General features: G+C 46.5%; 1 long non-coding RNA gene across 1 annotated transcript; it reads right to left on the minus strand.

Moving 5' to 3' along the window:
• Positions 1-10,228: 10,228 nt before the first annotated feature.
• On the minus strand, positions 10,229-11,374 carry LOC135818346 (uncharacterized). The gene is made up of 2 exons (XR_010553666.1): positions 10,898-11,374; positions 10,229-10,501 (listed from the first exon to the last, which is right to left on the minus strand). It is a non-coding gene; the product is annotated as an uncharacterized LOC135818346 (long non-coding RNA).
• Between the last annotated feature and the right edge of the window lie 5,157 nt (positions 11,375-16,531).

The raw sequence follows: 16,531 nt of genomic DNA on the forward strand, positions 1-16,531 counted from the left end.
CATACAGGTTTCTAGCCTTTTTCGCGGACAAGGTTCCAATTTCACTCTTTCTTGATTGCACACGGGCTTTCCGTCTTGTTCACAGGTAAGCTTCTTATAATTATTGTATTTTCTTGACTGCCTACAGGTCTCCTGTTTTTCTCGCAGGTACGTTTACTATACAGCTTTTCTTGACTGGAAATAGGAGCCTACGGTGTCTCGTCTTGTTCACAGGTAAGTTTCCTTTCCAGCTCTTTCTTGAATGCACACAGTGTTTCGTAATGTTCTCAGTTCAGAGTGCTATAATTCTTTTTCCTGACTGAATACAAGTGTCTTGCCTCGTGTGCAGGCAGATGTTTCCTATAAATGTTCATATCTCATAGCTGTATACAAGTTTCGAGTCTTGTCCATGGGCAAGTTCCATTAAATTGATCCATTCATTGATCTTTCATGACTGCAAATACCTTTCCCGTCTTGATTTAAGTTGAGCTCTCTATATGCTCTACTGCTCTTTCCTTGCTGCATGCAGGGGTATCGTCTTTTTCGCTGTTGAGATTCCTTGTTACTAGTGCTCTTTTCTGACTGCGTGCAGATTTCTCGTCACGTTCACAAGTAAGCTTCCTATTATGCATTTTCCGAACTGCATACAAGTGTCTCGTCTTGTGTGCAGGCAAAAGTTTCCTATTTTCAATATTATTTCATGGCTCTAAACAGGATTCGTGTCTTGCTCACAGGTAAGTTCCCTTCATTGATCTTTCATGACTGTTTACAGGTGTATTGTGTTGTTGGCAGGACAGTTTCCTATTTTGCTCTTCCTACATTGAATACAGGCTTCTTGTCTTGTTCGCAGCTAGAGCTTTTCACATATTACTCTTGCTTGACTTAATACTGGTATATTTGTCTTGTTTACAGGTAGAAGTTTCCAATGATGTCTCTTTCGAGACTCCATAAAGATGTTACGCCATTTGACAGGTAAGATCCTATAATAGCTCCTGTTGGCCTGCATACACTTTCCCCGTCTCGTTGTGAGCTAAGTTATCATTAATTTGTTGATGTCAACACTGGCCACTGCACTAGTAGTTGGTGGTGGACGTGTGGGGGCGCAGTAGCCCTGATGATTCCATCTGAGATACTATGGCGGAGCAAGGCGTAAAAGAGGAGTGATAGAAAGTAATAGAAAATGCAAGTACAGTTCTGTACCAACTATTACTCCAGTGGCACTTAGCATTCGTAAGTGACGTCGACAATGGTTCTGGATACTTGCCATAACGTGCGTTCTACTGCCTGAGAAAGAACAGTGAAGGGTAGGTCACTAGGTGTCACTGCAGGAATCCACAGCTAAACGTGATGACTGTGAATGTGGGGCTCAGTGCAGGTAGCTGCTTTGTTCTCCGCTGGAGGTCCATTATTCTCTTTGTTCTTGCTGAGTGAACTCCAATGATGCGCCTTGCACCATTTTGGAGTTCCCAGGTGTAGGGCTTCACGACTCCCTGCGCAGAATCAAGCACCCACACACATGACTGTACATTGCCAACACTTTCGTGGACTATGTCATAAGAGGTCTACGTGTGCTGCTGGAATAAATAATTATAATGAGACTTCGGGTGTAAGGACACTTCGCGTAGGACACGTTCCTGATGTCGCGCCGCGCCGAGGGCCTTTATAAGCAAAGGCGACTGTATATAATAGATCTTTTTTTGACTGCATACCGTTGTCCGGTCTTGTTCTCAGTTCAGTTTTCACCATGCTCTCTCGTTACTGCATACAGGTATTTCGCCTGTTTGAGAGAGAAGGTTCCTATAACTATTACTCCTTCCCAACTTCTTACAGGTCCCCGTCATGTTCAAACGTAAGCTTCCTATAATTATTGTAGTTTCTTGACTGCATACAAGTGTTTTGTTTCTGTGCAGGCAGAGGTTTCCTATTTTCATATTTGATGGCTACATACAAGTTTCATGGCTTGCTCCCAGGAGTTTTTGATATTGCTCTTTCTTGACTTCGTACCGGGTTTTATGTTTTTTTTGCGGGTAGAAGTTTCTTATTATGACTTATTCCAGACTGAATAGAGATTGCACGTCCTATTTACATGTAAGTTCATATATGACTTATGCAGGACTGCATACAGTTATCACGTCTTGTTATCAATTAGGATTTCTTTATGCTCTTTCTTTACTGCATGCAGGTGCTTCGCCTGTTTCGGAGAGAAGGTTCCTATCCTGACTTCACGCAGGTTCTCGTCATCTTCAAAGGTAAACGTGCTTCAGAATATGTTACGAGAGATAGGAGAGTCTCCAGCAGGCAGCGCATCCATCGTCAGGAAGTGGAAAGAGCAAACAGCATGGTCCTTGGTTGAGGTAAATGCTGAACGTTTGATTTGTCCCAACCAAGATTTCAGCACTTGGTTCGTCACGATTTTCGCTTACCAGCTAACGTCTCCACACTCCAGCTTTCTCCTGTCGGTGTCACGTCCCAGTACACAACGGAGAGGACTACTAATAAACAGTTCACGGCACTAACAGCATTGAACACAGCACTTCTTTCACTTCGTGAATACAATAAGACAACTGAAAATGACACAATTCTGCAGTGATCGACCTTCTAGTTCTCTCTCACGGAGCTAAGCAGAATGTGCGTCATCACCTGTAGTCGCCATGGACACGCAATCAGAAAACCGGCGATATGGCAAGTTTGCCATATCGTACGGAGGCGAGAGATATTGTGCATTCATAATTATATACTTCAAAATGCCTTTTGTCGAAAGACAGATCATTTGTTCGGCTTCCTCCTGTACAGCATTCACGTAAATGTCTCTCGATCCGGATCGACGCTCGATCTCGTGCTTTTCGCTCGTTTCCAATGTTGACTCGCGTATGTATTTTCGATAGGATGGAGGAGAGACCGATGCTGCAGTGCTTTGGTGGTAGGTGAGGTCGTGCATTGAACGATCCTAGTCACAAGTCCAAGTCCTGACCCTCTGAAATTTTTTACACCTGTTTTTCATGAACCAGGTGGACCATCCAGCTTGGAAAAGTGGTACGGCCATGGCCAGACCAGCCGGACCGGTTCCGGCGGTGCTGAGTTTAACGCTCATTTTGAGTTGCGAGACTAGCAACTATTGTGCTTTTTCTGAAAATATGGATGCGATATCAGCAACTTTCACTTTTTTTGGCATGGTTGCGAAGAGCATAAGTTGCGAAATATTTTGACATCTTTTGGACGGGCTACACGTGACTGACTCACGACTGCGTGGTTCGTGTACACTGTATGATATTAGATATTTCATGCTGTCAAACCAACAACATAATTATGTACCCTGTTGTAAGGTATACCTTTATTATTATTATTATTCTCGTATCCGTCCCGAATGGGACTCACGACGGCAGAATTAACCGTGAGCATGTGTGTGTGAGAGTGGGAGAACGAAAAGAAAAAGAAAAGAAGAGTCTTGTAATAAAGGTCAAATTTAAGAAGAGCAGTACTAGACTTAATGGCTGAGCAGATGTTACTCCATTGTTTTCTGTCGCGGGCATAGGTGCCGAGATCACGAAGGCAGCTGGGCTTAAAAATGCAGATAGGTGTGAGGCGGACGTCTCGCTGGAGACTTGTGGTGAGGCAAGAGCGGGGTGCACCTATTCGAAAGGGCTGACTGGTAGCATATGTACAGAAAGCAGTGAGAGCAACATTTGCAGGGATGTCACTTGGCTGGCGTAATATATGTCCTAATAGCTTCCACCTGTCCCGCTTGGCCATTTCAGATACAGAGCACTGACCAGTAACAGCATATAAATCTGCATTCGAGATGACATCTGGGTAGGTAATTCCAAGGGTACACCGCAGCTGTTTCCTATGAAACACATCTAGGCGCTTTTCTTGTGCACGGGACAGGCCATGGCAAGCAAGGTTGTAGGTCAAGATTGGTAGAACGAAAGTGTTGTATAAACGAATTTTGATGGGTGTAGAAAGCAGGTTGTGTTTGAACCATAACTTCAGAGTGTCTCCAAATGCTCTTGCGGCCAAGCCAATACGGCGCGTTACGTCCTCCCCGGAGCCGAGTGTCTTCACCTGTCGCCAAGCTTCTTTACCACGAGTTGTGCCGACCTTTCTAGATGTTGTAGAAGTGGCATCTCCCAAAGTGGGTTCCAGGTAAATACGGATCCACTCAGTCTTACTGGTATTGACGGTAAGACCCCATTCGGAGAAGACGCCTGCGATGACGGGTAGGGCGCTGGTAAGGAATGATTTTGATGTGGAGATGAAGTCTACGTCATCGGCGTAAGCTGTTTCTTCAGGTAGAATGTTGTCTGCTGATGGTCGGGCTGGCAGTCGGTCACGTACCATTCGTAGGGCTGCTTCCAAATAAACCGTGAACAGTACCGGTGACAAACCATCGCCCTGGGGGACCCCCCGAGCTGTCTCAAAAGGTGCGGACTGTGCTTCGTTCACGCGAACTGGTATACCTTTGGGGTAATATTAATAATAACCGGCTCGTACGTCCCGATCGTGTCATTACAATATTGCATACACTGGCGTGGTTTAGCTCTGCATAATACCTGTCGGGCTCAGTGCATGGAGCGGTTTTGGTCTCCCCGCACCTGGATGCACTCACAGGTCAAGTACTACCTCATCTTCACTTTGTTTTGGCTTCTCCAGCAGTGTGCCATGTAGCTTTGCCTCACCGTGTTCCGTTTGCGGACGTGATTAGTTGCGAGAACTGCCACCGCGAACACACACACACACACACACACACACACACACATGTTTTTTTGCATTTTGGGGGGTAAACCCCGCATTTTCTTGATCTTGGTCTGCCGCCACCTTGGAGTACTCAAAATCAGGGAAAGGATCCGTGGGCGCAAACTCTCCCGCACAACAGCACTAGCTCTCGTTATGTCATCGGGTACCCTCTGGCTAAGAAGAAAGCAGTGATAAAAGGCTTGTGCGTAGCGACATAAGACGCAATGGGCATGATGCCAATGAGTACTTGTAGTTACTAAGGCAACAAAGGGTGTGTTGTCATTGACCTCAGCCCCCCCCCCCCCGATACGTGCTGCAGCTGGGCTTATACTACTAGTACAGAGCTTGAAATGTATCCGTGGTGTCAGAACAACATTGCTGGCGTTGAGAAAGGTTTGCTCTGCTCTCTGTATGTCTTTGACTTTTGTGGAAGATGCACAGCTATTTTGTGTCTACATGTATGTATCAGTGTATTGTAGCGTACAGGCCACTAACTTTCAAGTTTCAACACCATTCTTCACGAAAGGAAACAGTAGAACTTTGAGGCGATAGCAGAAGTAGAAGCTGGTCGCACGGGTTGCTCAGTTGGAGATTTTGAGTATTCCAAGATGGCGGCAGACAAGTGTCACTGGTACCTGTACATACATTTTATTATACTTGTAGGTTAAAGTAAGAAATGGTTTGCTCCCCACACCGCACAGGTTAAAGTAGGTTAAATTTTCGTCTGATTCTCAATTCAGTTAGTAAAACACAGAGATAAGAAACAGAACCTGCTCTTTCCTCTGTGTGTGGATGCGTGTCTATAATTAAGGAGAGGCTGGAAGTCAACAGGATTCTCTTTGTTGAGCAATGTCGCTCCGGCAGCAGATCTCACAACTTCAGTTGTCATGTTGGTCCCGGACATGACCTTAAACTGTGTCCAGAAAGGTAAGCGAAGATTACCTTCCAGAGAAGATCCTTGTTATCATAAGTGTTATGATTTTGCAACGTCCAATTTTTGTTAACAAACTTGGTCTCACTCATTTCCTCTAACTTTTTCTCTACCTTGATCCTTCTCACTAATGTGCCCAATTTTTTATTCATTTTTGTCTATTCTTGCAATGATTCATTTTGTCTTTCTTGTTCTCATTATAGTTTCCATTCTTGTTCTCATTATTGTTTCCATTCTTGTTCTCATTATATTTTCCATTCTTGTTCTCATTATAGTTTCCATTCTTGTTCTCATTATAGTTTCCATTCTTGTTCTCATTATTGTTTCCATTCTTGTTCTCATTATAGTTTCCATTCTTGTTCTCATTATAGTTTCCATTCTTGTTCTCATTATGGTTTCCATTCTTGTTCTCATTATAGTTTCCATTCTTGTTCTCATTATAGTTTCCATTCTTGTTCTCATTATAATTTCCATTCTTGTTCTCATTATAGTTTCCATTCTTGTTCTCATTATAGTTTCCATTATTGCGCATCGGAGCTTCAAGCTTCGATATAACAGTGTATTGCCTATGACGTCATAAATATCCTAGCACAACTCCCACTTCCCGTCACAATGTACCATTGCTAGCGAAATGGGAAATTGTTCTCACTATAGTTCCTATTCTTGTTCTCATTCTTGTTCTCGTTCTAGTTCCCATTCTTGTTCTCATTCTTGTTCTCATTTCCTTTCTCTCTTTCTAGTTCCAATTTCTGTTCTCATTTCTCTTTGTTCTCCTTCATTATCGTATTTTGGTGCTTCTAGTTCTTTTTCCCATCCTGTTGCTGTTGCAGTTCGCTGGCTGCTCGCTGGCCGCTCGGTTGCCCGCTCTCCTCGCCGCTCGCCTGGCCGCTTGCCTGGCCGCTCGCCTGGCCGCTCGCCTGGCCGCTCGCCTGGCCGCTCGCCTGGCCGCTCGCCTGATCGCTCGCCTGGCCGCTCGCCTAGCCGCTCGCCTGGCCGCTTGCCTTGCCGCTCGAAAATAGAGCGCCGGCTCTGAGTGCCGGCTCTGAGCGCCGGCTCTGAGCGCTTTTGTTGCTGTTGTTTTTGCTGTTTTTGCTGTTGCTGCTGCTGTTGCTGCTGTTGTTGTTGTGGAGATTTCATGTCGATAGAAGTCAACAGGATTCTCTCTGTTGAGCAATGTCGCTCCGGCAGCAGATCTCACAACTTCAGTTGTCATGTTGGTACCGGACATGACCTTTAAATGTGTCCAGAATGGTAAGCGAAGATTACCAACCAGAGAAGATCCTTGTTATGATAAATGTTATGATTTTGTAAGGGTCCCATTGTTTACAAACTTCGTCTCACTCATTTACTCGAACCTTTTCTCTTCCTTGATGCTTCTCACTAATGTGCCCAATTTTTTACTCTTTCTTGTCGATATTCTTGCTATGATTCATCTTGTCTTTATTGTTCATATTATAATTTCCATTCTTGTTCTCATTATAATTTCCATTCTTGTTCTCACAATCGTTCCTATTCTTGTTCTCATTATTGTTCTCAATTCCTGTCTCTCTTTCTAGTTCTAATTTCTGTTCTGATTTCTCTTTATTCTCCTTCATTATCGTATTTTGGTGCTTCTAGTTCTATTTCCTATCCTGTTGCTGTTGCTGATCGCTGGCTGCTCGCTGGCCACTCGGCTGGCCTCTCTCCTGGCCGCTCGACTGGCCGCTCGCCTGGCCCCTCGCCTGGCCGCTCGCCTGGCCCCTCGCCTGGGCGCTCGCCTGGCCGCTCGCCTGGCCGCTCGCCTGGCCGCTCGCCAGGGCGCTCGCCTGGCTGCTCGACAGGCCGCTCGCCAGGCCGCTCGCCCCGCCGCTCGCCTTGCTGCTCGCCTGGCTGCTCGCCTGGCCGCTCTGCTCTGAGCGCCGGCACTGACCGCCGGGTCTGATATCCGGCTCTGAGCGCCGGCTCTTAGCGCCGGCTTTGAGCGCGGGGTCTGAACGCTGACTCTGAGCGCCGGCTCTGAGCGCCGGCTCTGAGCGCCGGCTCTGAGCGCTTTTGTTGCTGTTGTTGTTGCTGTTGCTGTTGCTGCTGCTTTTGTTGCTGTTGTTGTTGTGGAGATGTGATGTCGATAGAACGGTCAACAGGATTCTCTGTGTTGAGCAATGTCGCTCCGGCAGCAGATCTTACAACTTCAGTTGTCATGTTGGTCCCGGACATGACCTTAAGGGGGCACATCACCCAAAAATTTCATATGGCATTCAATTGACCGTAACTTTGGTGTTTCTCAGTGGATTTGAGTGAAATTTTGACCACACACTCCTGCCACTATGCTGGCCCTCAGGACATGATTTACAAGTTCTTGCGCCTCACTGACAGGCTTTCCAGGCCGGAAAAACTCAAATTTCCGGCATAGTGCTACGATGTGCGAGCCACCCAGGAGCCAAACAAATGCATTTACATTTTTTTCACATTTTCGTGCCCATTCTGTCCGTGCGCGGGACCCAAACCTAAAACAAGTCCAGAAGCAGCCATGGGTGGTGGGGTAGGGCCCCTCAACGTGGCCCTGGAATATGCCACAACGGAACGAGTGGGCGTTCTTTCACGGACTCCCACGGACCCAAGTCAATTTTTGAATTTTTTTAGGTTTAGCACGTGCTACGAGGTCGTACCTTTGATACAACATCCAGTGCTGGGACCTCCACAGCAAGCCATTTCCACAGCGCTGCACACCAAATCCAGGATGTCCTCAGGAACCGGCAAAGACTGCCACTCACGTTTCACTACTGCCTAGTACTGAATCCTACCTGACTTCTTGACACGAGTCAAACTTGCCAAAGTCACTAAATCAACGTCAACTACAATAATCAAGCCACATATCTGCAACGTCACGAGGGTGCTGGCAAAAGTCCTGCTGCACGGCGGCGAGCTTCGCCCGCCGCCGTGCAGCCCAATACGTGTTTTTTTTAACGTGATTTTTTGGACTTTTTTGGACTTGGGGCAAAATTCTGCACACTTTCGCGTGTTTCCATAATACGACAAGTTGCGCACGGTCTCCTCACATTCAAATACAGTGCTGCCAACAAATGACAGCATGCAACAAAAAAATCTTTCCTTGCAAGGGCACATTTTCGGCCATAACTCTTGAACGGCTGGTCAGATAGGGACACAGTTTTCAGAGAATTTGCAGCTATTCATGCTCTTTCAACTGACATAGCACTCAATATGAATTTACAAATTCGATTTTTCAGCGAATTTTTGGGTGATGTGCCCCCTTAAAGGGGAACTCCGGTCCAAAATCACCCCCATTTTTTATTGCGGAATCCATTAGAGTATATCGTAAGTGGTAGAATGGCGAAAACCGGAAGCTTCTACGACAAGGATAACATACCTAAATTACCAATTGCAATTTTCCATATTTGGCACGAGGGGGCCCCCTCCCACCCTGTGACGTAAAACGTTCTCAGCCCGGTCCACTCAGATGAAATTTTCAAATAATTGAAGCAAGAATGAAAAGTCCTTGGCCATTGTTGAAGTGCTTGTTGTTCTGTGCCATGCCCGATTTATTGTCACGACTCGCTGCTGCGTCTCTGGATGCAACAATGTCACGAAGAAAGAGGCGCCTGCGGGCTGTCGTAGCATGGCTTTCCTCTGGCTGACGCGAACCTGACGACAGCTTGGCTATGGAGAGTATGTTGGAAGGATTTTTCTCCGACGAAAAATAATCGTGTCTGCACTGAGCATTTCACTGAGATGTGCTATGAAAGAGATTTCCAACAAGAGTTTGCACAAAGCATTGGTGGCTATAAGCAGAAGCAGCAGCGACGCTTGAAGCCAGGGTCTCTGCCATCCTGAAACTTGGCGGTGCATGTCATACTAATAGTTAGTAGCTCCTCTACCTCTGCTGCCAGCAAAAGCAGACCATCTTCGATTTACTTCCAGGAACGTGAGCACGATGAGGTAAGTGAACGGCATGATTTTGTGCCGTCCAGAACGTAGCTCTAAACGACTACAGTCCTACTCAAAGTCCTAATAAAGACCTATACTCAAAATCCTAGTCAGTGAAGTCGAGAATTGATGTAATGTACATGGAACGTTATCATGTGTGTTATTTCGGTTCTCTTTAGTTTCCATTGCGTTACTTTCCGGTTGCAGCTACACTGCCACAAATACAAGGTACCGTATGATTTGTAGTCTGGAAATTTTCCATGCTGTCATACTGAAGTGGGCACCAAAACGTGTCCACTTTTCGTACAATGGCATGAGAGCACGGGTACAGTCGGCATGTCTGTCCCACAATGCCAATATAGGGAGAGCGCACGCCAAAACCAAGGAGGGTGTGCTCAGGTACAGGCTGGAATACACCAAGAGCACAAAGTGGCCAAGAAGCTGCACGACAATGTCCTGCAACTTCTTGAAGGACCTGTTGAACGATGTGCATACAACCATTCTCGGCATTCGCAACGGCACACGGCACCGGCACAACCCCATGCTCCGGAACACAGTACAGTCTTGTGCCATTGTATCTGTCAACTTTACCAGATTGTTCATGCAGCTGCATTGGTGCAAAGCATGCGCCCACCCGAAAACACAAATATTGCCTGAGTCAAGAATAGTTATAAATTGTGTCTGTCAACTGTTTTCTACATTCTGCATGCACATGTACCAATGATTATGTGAACGTCAACCAGGCCAAGAAGCATTATCATCATCATCATCATGTCCAACTGCTTCCTCAAAGCCCCAGTGCGCATCTGCATTGGCTTCTGGTACAGCTGCTTTATCTTCGATACCACGCAAGACGGTATCACACGCCGCTGCTTGCGTCCAAAGTATCCATGGGTGAACCATGTGTATTGTCTATACGCCACATGTCTCCAAATCCTGCACAAAACAGTTGGAGAGATGTAGATACACATACCACGAGTGTCTTCATGATTGTGTAAAAGTAAATAGTTTCAGTGTAAATAGTTTCGGATTCGAATTAATATTTCTATGGGCTACTATACTAAAGACACTTTGGCCTTTTTTCAAATTTACAACACTTTTACACACAGTTGAAACACTTACAGTACTAGGAATAGTATGAATGAAAGACATCGTTGTACCAGTATAATTATATTGGCATGGGTGCAATAGAACTTCATGATTGTGTGATGGAAGTTGGTGAATTTGAATACTGTACACAAAATCATTGCACAACACTTCCCATCTACTTTGTACCGGTACATGAAACATGGAAAGAAAGGAAATAATGAAACCGATTCAGTGAATCCTCACCTGTTTGACCACGGTCCACACCTTGCCCGAAATTCTTCGAAGGAAAGCAATGCCACCTCGAGCACTGATTTTTGCAGGCAAACAACAGCAAACTCTGAGTGCTGCGTGACGCACTGCAGCCCTTCCTGCTCGCCGCGTTTACTGAAAGCTGCAGGAACCTCCCAGCAACAAGTCGACTCGACCTCGCTCCACATCATGCTGCATTGTCCGCAACGGCATCAAGCAGTGCTTCTCACGCGAGCACTTGCAACCAAAGCGTTCTCTTCACGTTCATCTGTTTTGTAGTCTCAGAAATATTACTTGTAGACAGTTTCGCAGACGCTGATGCGCGCTTCGGCTCGAACCTAAAAGGCCTCGGTGTTGTTGAATCCGAAGTGGCGTCCACCTCCACACCTCCCGTGGTCTCCTCTTCCTCCAACATGATGATCGAATGAATACTAGTACAAGGGTTATTGATTGAAGAAAAAACAGTGAATACCTTTTTCAAAATGTCTGCAGGTCTACCATTTGAATAAAAAAATTTGGAGGTCACTGAGAACGTTTTACGTCACAGGGTGGGCGAGGGCCCCCCTCGTGCCAAATATGGAAAATTGCAATTGGTAATTTAGGTATGTTATCCTTGTCGTAGAAGCTTCCGGTTTTCGCCATTCTACCACTTACGACATACTCTAATGGATTCCGCAATAAAAAATGGGGGTGATTTTGGACCGGAGTTCCCCTTTAACCTGTGTCCAGAAGGGTAAGCGAAGATTACCATCCAGAGAAGATCCTTGTTATCATAAGTGTTATGATTTTGTAACGTCCCATTTTTGTTTACAAACTTGGTAATACTCATTCACTCGAACCTTTTCTCTTTCTTGAGGCTTCTCACTAATGTGCCCAATTTTTATACTCCTTCTTGTCGATACTCTTGCTATGATTCATCTTTTCTTTCTTGTTCTCATTATAGTTTCCATTCTTGTTCTCATTATAGTTTCCATTCTTGTTTTCATTATGGTTCCTATTCTTCTTCCCATTATAGTTCCTATTCTTGTTCCCATTATAGTTTCCATTCTTGTTCTCATTATAGTTCCATTCTTGTTCTCATTATGGTTTCTCTTCTTGTTCTCACTATTGTCCCTATTCCTTTTCTCACTATAGATCCTATTCTTGTTCTCATTATAGTTCCATTCTTGTTCTCATTATAGTTCCATTTTTGCTCTCATTATAGTTTCTATTCTTGTTCTCATTATAGTTTCCATTCTTATTCTCACTATAGTTTCCATTATTGTTCTCACTATAGCTCCTATTCTTGTTCTCATCATAGTTTCCATTCTTGTTTTCATTCTTGGTTACATTCTAGTTCCCATTCATGGTCTCATTCTTGTTCTCATTTGCTTTCTCTCTATCTAGTTCCAATTTCTGTTCTTATTTCTCTTTGTTCTCCTTCAGTATCGTATATTGGTGCTTCTAGTTCATTTTCCCATCCTGTTGCTGTTGCTGTTCGCTAGCTGTTCGCTGGCCCCTCTCTTGGCCGCTCGCCTGGCCGCTCACCTGGCCGCTCGCCTGGCCACTCGCCTGGCCGCTCGCCTAGCCGCTCGCCTGGCCGCTTGCCTGGCCGCTCGGCATAGAGCGCCGGCTCTGAGTGCCGGCTCTGAGCGCCGGCTCTGAGTGCCGGCTCTGAGCGCTTTTGTTGCTGTTGTTTCTGCTGTTTTTGCTGTTGCTGCTGCTGTTGTTGCTGTTGTTGTTGTGGAAATTTCATGTCGATAGAAGTCAACAGGATTCTCTCTGTTGAGCAATGTCGCTCCGGCAGCAGATCTCACAACTTCAGTTGTCATGTTGGTCCCGGACATGACCTTAAACTGTGTCCAGAAAGGTAAGCGAAGATTCCATCCAGAGAAGATCCTTGTTATCAAAAGTGTCATGATTATGTACCATCCGATTTTTGGTTACAAACTTGGTATCATTCCATTACTCGAACTTTTTCTCTTCCTGGATGCTTCTCACTAATGTGCCCAATTTTTTACTCTTTCTTGTCGATATTCTTGCTATGATTCATCTTGTCTTTCTTGTTCTCATTATAATTTCCATTCTTGTTCTCATTATAGTTCCTATTCTTGTTCTCATTCTAGTTTCCATTCTTGTTCTCATAATAGTTTCCATTCCTGTTCTCATTATAGTTTCCATTCTTTTCTCACTATAGTTTCCACTCTTGTTCTCATTATAGTTTCCATTCTTGTTCTCATTATAGTTTCTATTCTTGTTCTGATTATTGTTCCCATTCTTGTTCTCATTCTTGGTCACATTCTAGTTCCCATTCTTGTTCTCATTCTATTTCTGATTTCCTTTCTCTCTTTCTAGTTCCAATTTCTGTTCTGATTTCTCTTTGTTCTCCTTCATTATCGTATTTTGGTGTTTCTAGTTCTTTTCCCACCCTGTTGCTGTTGCTATTGCTGATCGCTGGCTGCTCACTGGCCGCTCGGCTGGCCGTTCGCCTGGCCGCTCGCCTCGCCGCTTGCCTGGCCGCTCGCATGGCCGCTCGCCTGGCCGCTCGCCTGGCCGCTCGCCTGGCCGCTCGCCTGGCCGCTCGCCTGGCCGCTCGCCTGGCCGCTCGCCTGGCCGCTCGCCTGGCCGCTCGGCTGGACGCTCGGCACTGAGCGCCGGCTCTGAGTGCCGGCTGTAAGCGCTGGCTCTGAGTGCCGGCTCTAAGCGCCGGCTCTGAGCGCCGACTCTGAGCGCCGGCTCTGAGCGCCGGCTCTGAGTGCCGGCTCTGAGCGCCGGCTCTGAGCGCCGGCTCTGAGCGCCGGCTCAGAGCGCCGGCTCTGAGCGCCGACTCTGAGCGCCTGGTCTGATCACCGGCTATGAGCGCCCTGAGAGCCGGTTATGAGCGTTTTTATTGCTGATGTTGTTGTTGTTGTTGTTGTTGTTGTTGTTGTTGTTGTTGTTGTTGTTGTTGTTGTTGTTGTTGTTGTTGTTGTTGTTGTTGTTGTTGTTGTTGTTGTTGTTGTTGTTGTTGTTGTTGTTGTTGTTGTTGTTGTTATTGTTGTTGTTGCTGGTGCTGTTGCTGCTGCTGTTGTTGCTGTTGTTGTTGTTGTTGTTGTTGTTGTTGTTGTGGAGCCGGCTCTGAGCGCCGGCTGTAAGTGCCGGCTCTGAGCGCCGGCTCTGAGCGCCGGCTCTGAGCGCCGACTCTGAGCGCCGGCTCAGAGCGCCGGCTCAGAGCTGGCGCTCTGAGCGCCGGCTCTGAGCGTCGACTCTGAGCGCCTGGTCTGATCACCGGCTCTGAGCGCCCTGAGAGTCGGTTATGAGCGTTTTTGTTGCTGTTGCTGTTGTTGTTGCTGTTGCTGTTGCTGCTGCTGTTGTTGCTGTTGTTGTTGCTGTGGAGATGTCATGTCGATAGAAGTCAACAGGATTCTCTCTGTTGAGCAATGTCACTCCGGCAGCAGATCTCACAACTTCAGTTGTCATGTTGGTCCCAGACATGACCTTAAACTGTGTCCAGAAAGGTAAGCGAAGATGACCATCCAGAGAAGATCCTTGTTATCAAAAGTGTTATGATTATGTACCACCCGATTTTTGGTTACAAACTTGGTCTCATTCCATTACTCGAACTTTTTCTCTTCCTTGATGCTTCTCACTAATGTGCCCAATTTTTTACTCTTTCTTGTCGATATTCTTGCTACGATTCATCTTGTCTTTCTTGTTCTCATTATAATTTCCATTCTTGTTCTCATTATAGTTCCTATTCTTGTTCTCGTTATAGTTTCCATTCTTGTTCTCATTATAGTTTCTATTCTTGTTCTGATTATTGTTCCCATTCCTGTTCTCATTCTGGCTCACATTCTAGCTCCCATTCTTGTTCTCATTCTATTTCTGATTTCCTTTCTCTCTTTCTAGTTCCAATTTCTGTTCTCATTTCTCTTTGTTCTCCTTCATTATCGTATTTTGGTGCTTCTAGTTCTTTTCCCATCCTGTTGCTGTTGCTGTTGCTGATCGCTGGCTGCTCACTGGCTGCTCGGCTGGCCGCTCTCCTGGCCGTTCGCCTGGCCGCTCGCCTTGCCGCTCGCTTGGCCGCTCGCATGGCCGCTCGCCTGGCCGCTCGCCTGGCCGCTCGCCTGGCCGCTCGCCTGGCCGCTCGCCTTGCCGCTCGGCTGGACGCTCGGCACTGAGCGCCGGCTCTGAGCGCCGGCTCTGAGCGCCAGCTCTGAGCGCCAGCTGTAAGCGCTGGCTCTGAGTGCCGGCTCTAAGCGCCGGCTCTGAGCGCCGGCTCTGAGCGCCGGCTCTGAGCGTCGACTATGAGCGCCGGCTCTGAGCGCCGGCTCTGAGCGCCGGCTCAGAGCGCCCGTTCTGAGCGCCGACTCTGAGCGCCTGGTCTGATCACCGGCTATGAGCGCCCTGAGAGCCGGTTATGACCGTTTTTATTGCTGGTGTTGTTGTTGTTGTTGTTGTTGTTGTTGTTGTTGTTGTTGTTGCTGCTGTTGCTGTTGCTGCTGCTGTTGTTGCTGTTGTTGTTGTTGTTGTGGAGCCGGCTCTGAGCGCCGGCTCTGAGCGCCGGCTCTGAGCGCCGGCTGTAAGTGCCGCCTCTGAGCGCCGGCTCTGAGCGCCGGCTCTGAGCGCCGACTCTGAAAGCCGGCTCTGAGCGCCGGCTCTGAGCGCCGGCTCTGAGCGCCGGCTCAGAGCGCCGGCTCTGAGCGCCGACTCTGAGCGCCTGGTCTGATCACCGGCTCTAAGCGCCCTGAGAGTCGGTTATGAGCGTTTTTGTTGCTGTTGCTGTTGTTGTTGTTGTTGTTGTTGTTGTTGCTGTTCCTGTTGCTGCTGCTGTTGTTGCTGCTGTTGTTGTTGTTATGGAGATGTCATGTCGATAGAAGTCACCAGGATTCTCTCTGTTGAGCAATGTCACTTCGGCAGCAGATCTCACAACTTCAGTTGTCATTTTGGTCCCGGACATGACCTTAAACTGTGTCCAGAAATGTAAGCGAAGATTACCATTCAGAGAAGATCCTTGTTATGATAAGTGTTATGATTATGTACTGTCCCATTTTTGGTTACAAACTTTGTCTCACTCATTTGCTCGAACTTTTTCTCTTCCTTGATGCTTCTCGCTAATGTGCCCAATTTTTTACTCTTTCTTGTCGATATTCTTGCTATGATTAATCTTGTCTTTCTTGTTCTCATTATAGTTTCCATTCTTGTCCTCATTTTAGTTTCCATTCTTGTTCTCAATATTGTTCCATTCTTGTTCTCATATTAGTTTCCATGGAGAAGCGCATAATTTGGCGTTCAAAGTTGTGTATAGTAAATGACCAAGTCACACGTGCATACTCTCATGTCCTTCATATTTTGCTTTCTTTCGAAACAATGCATTTTTGAGTGCATGCCTGCTCAAATTCGGTGAAATGGGCTGTCGGTGAAATGGCTGTCGGTGAAAACAGTGCTCTGTGAGCCGTCTTTCGGTGAATTGGTTATCCTGTGAAATGGGCTGTCTGTCAAAAAGGTAGTCTGTGAAATGTCATTCAGAGAACTGTCGTTCTGTGAACAATCAGCGAGTGCGACAAAATGGCAAAAAAACTGACAAGGAGTACTGAGACATTCGGCGACCTGACACCTAGCTCTAACACTTCTCCAAGGCACAAACCAACAACCTTCCAACTTGGAAGG

This window comes from Sycon ciliatum, chromosome 5, assembly GCF_964019385.1.
Source record: "Sycon ciliatum chromosome 5, ocSycCili1.1, whole genome shotgun sequence".
NCBI classification, from domain to species: Eukaryota; Metazoa; Porifera; class Calcarea; order Leucosolenida; family Sycettidae; genus Sycon; species Sycon ciliatum.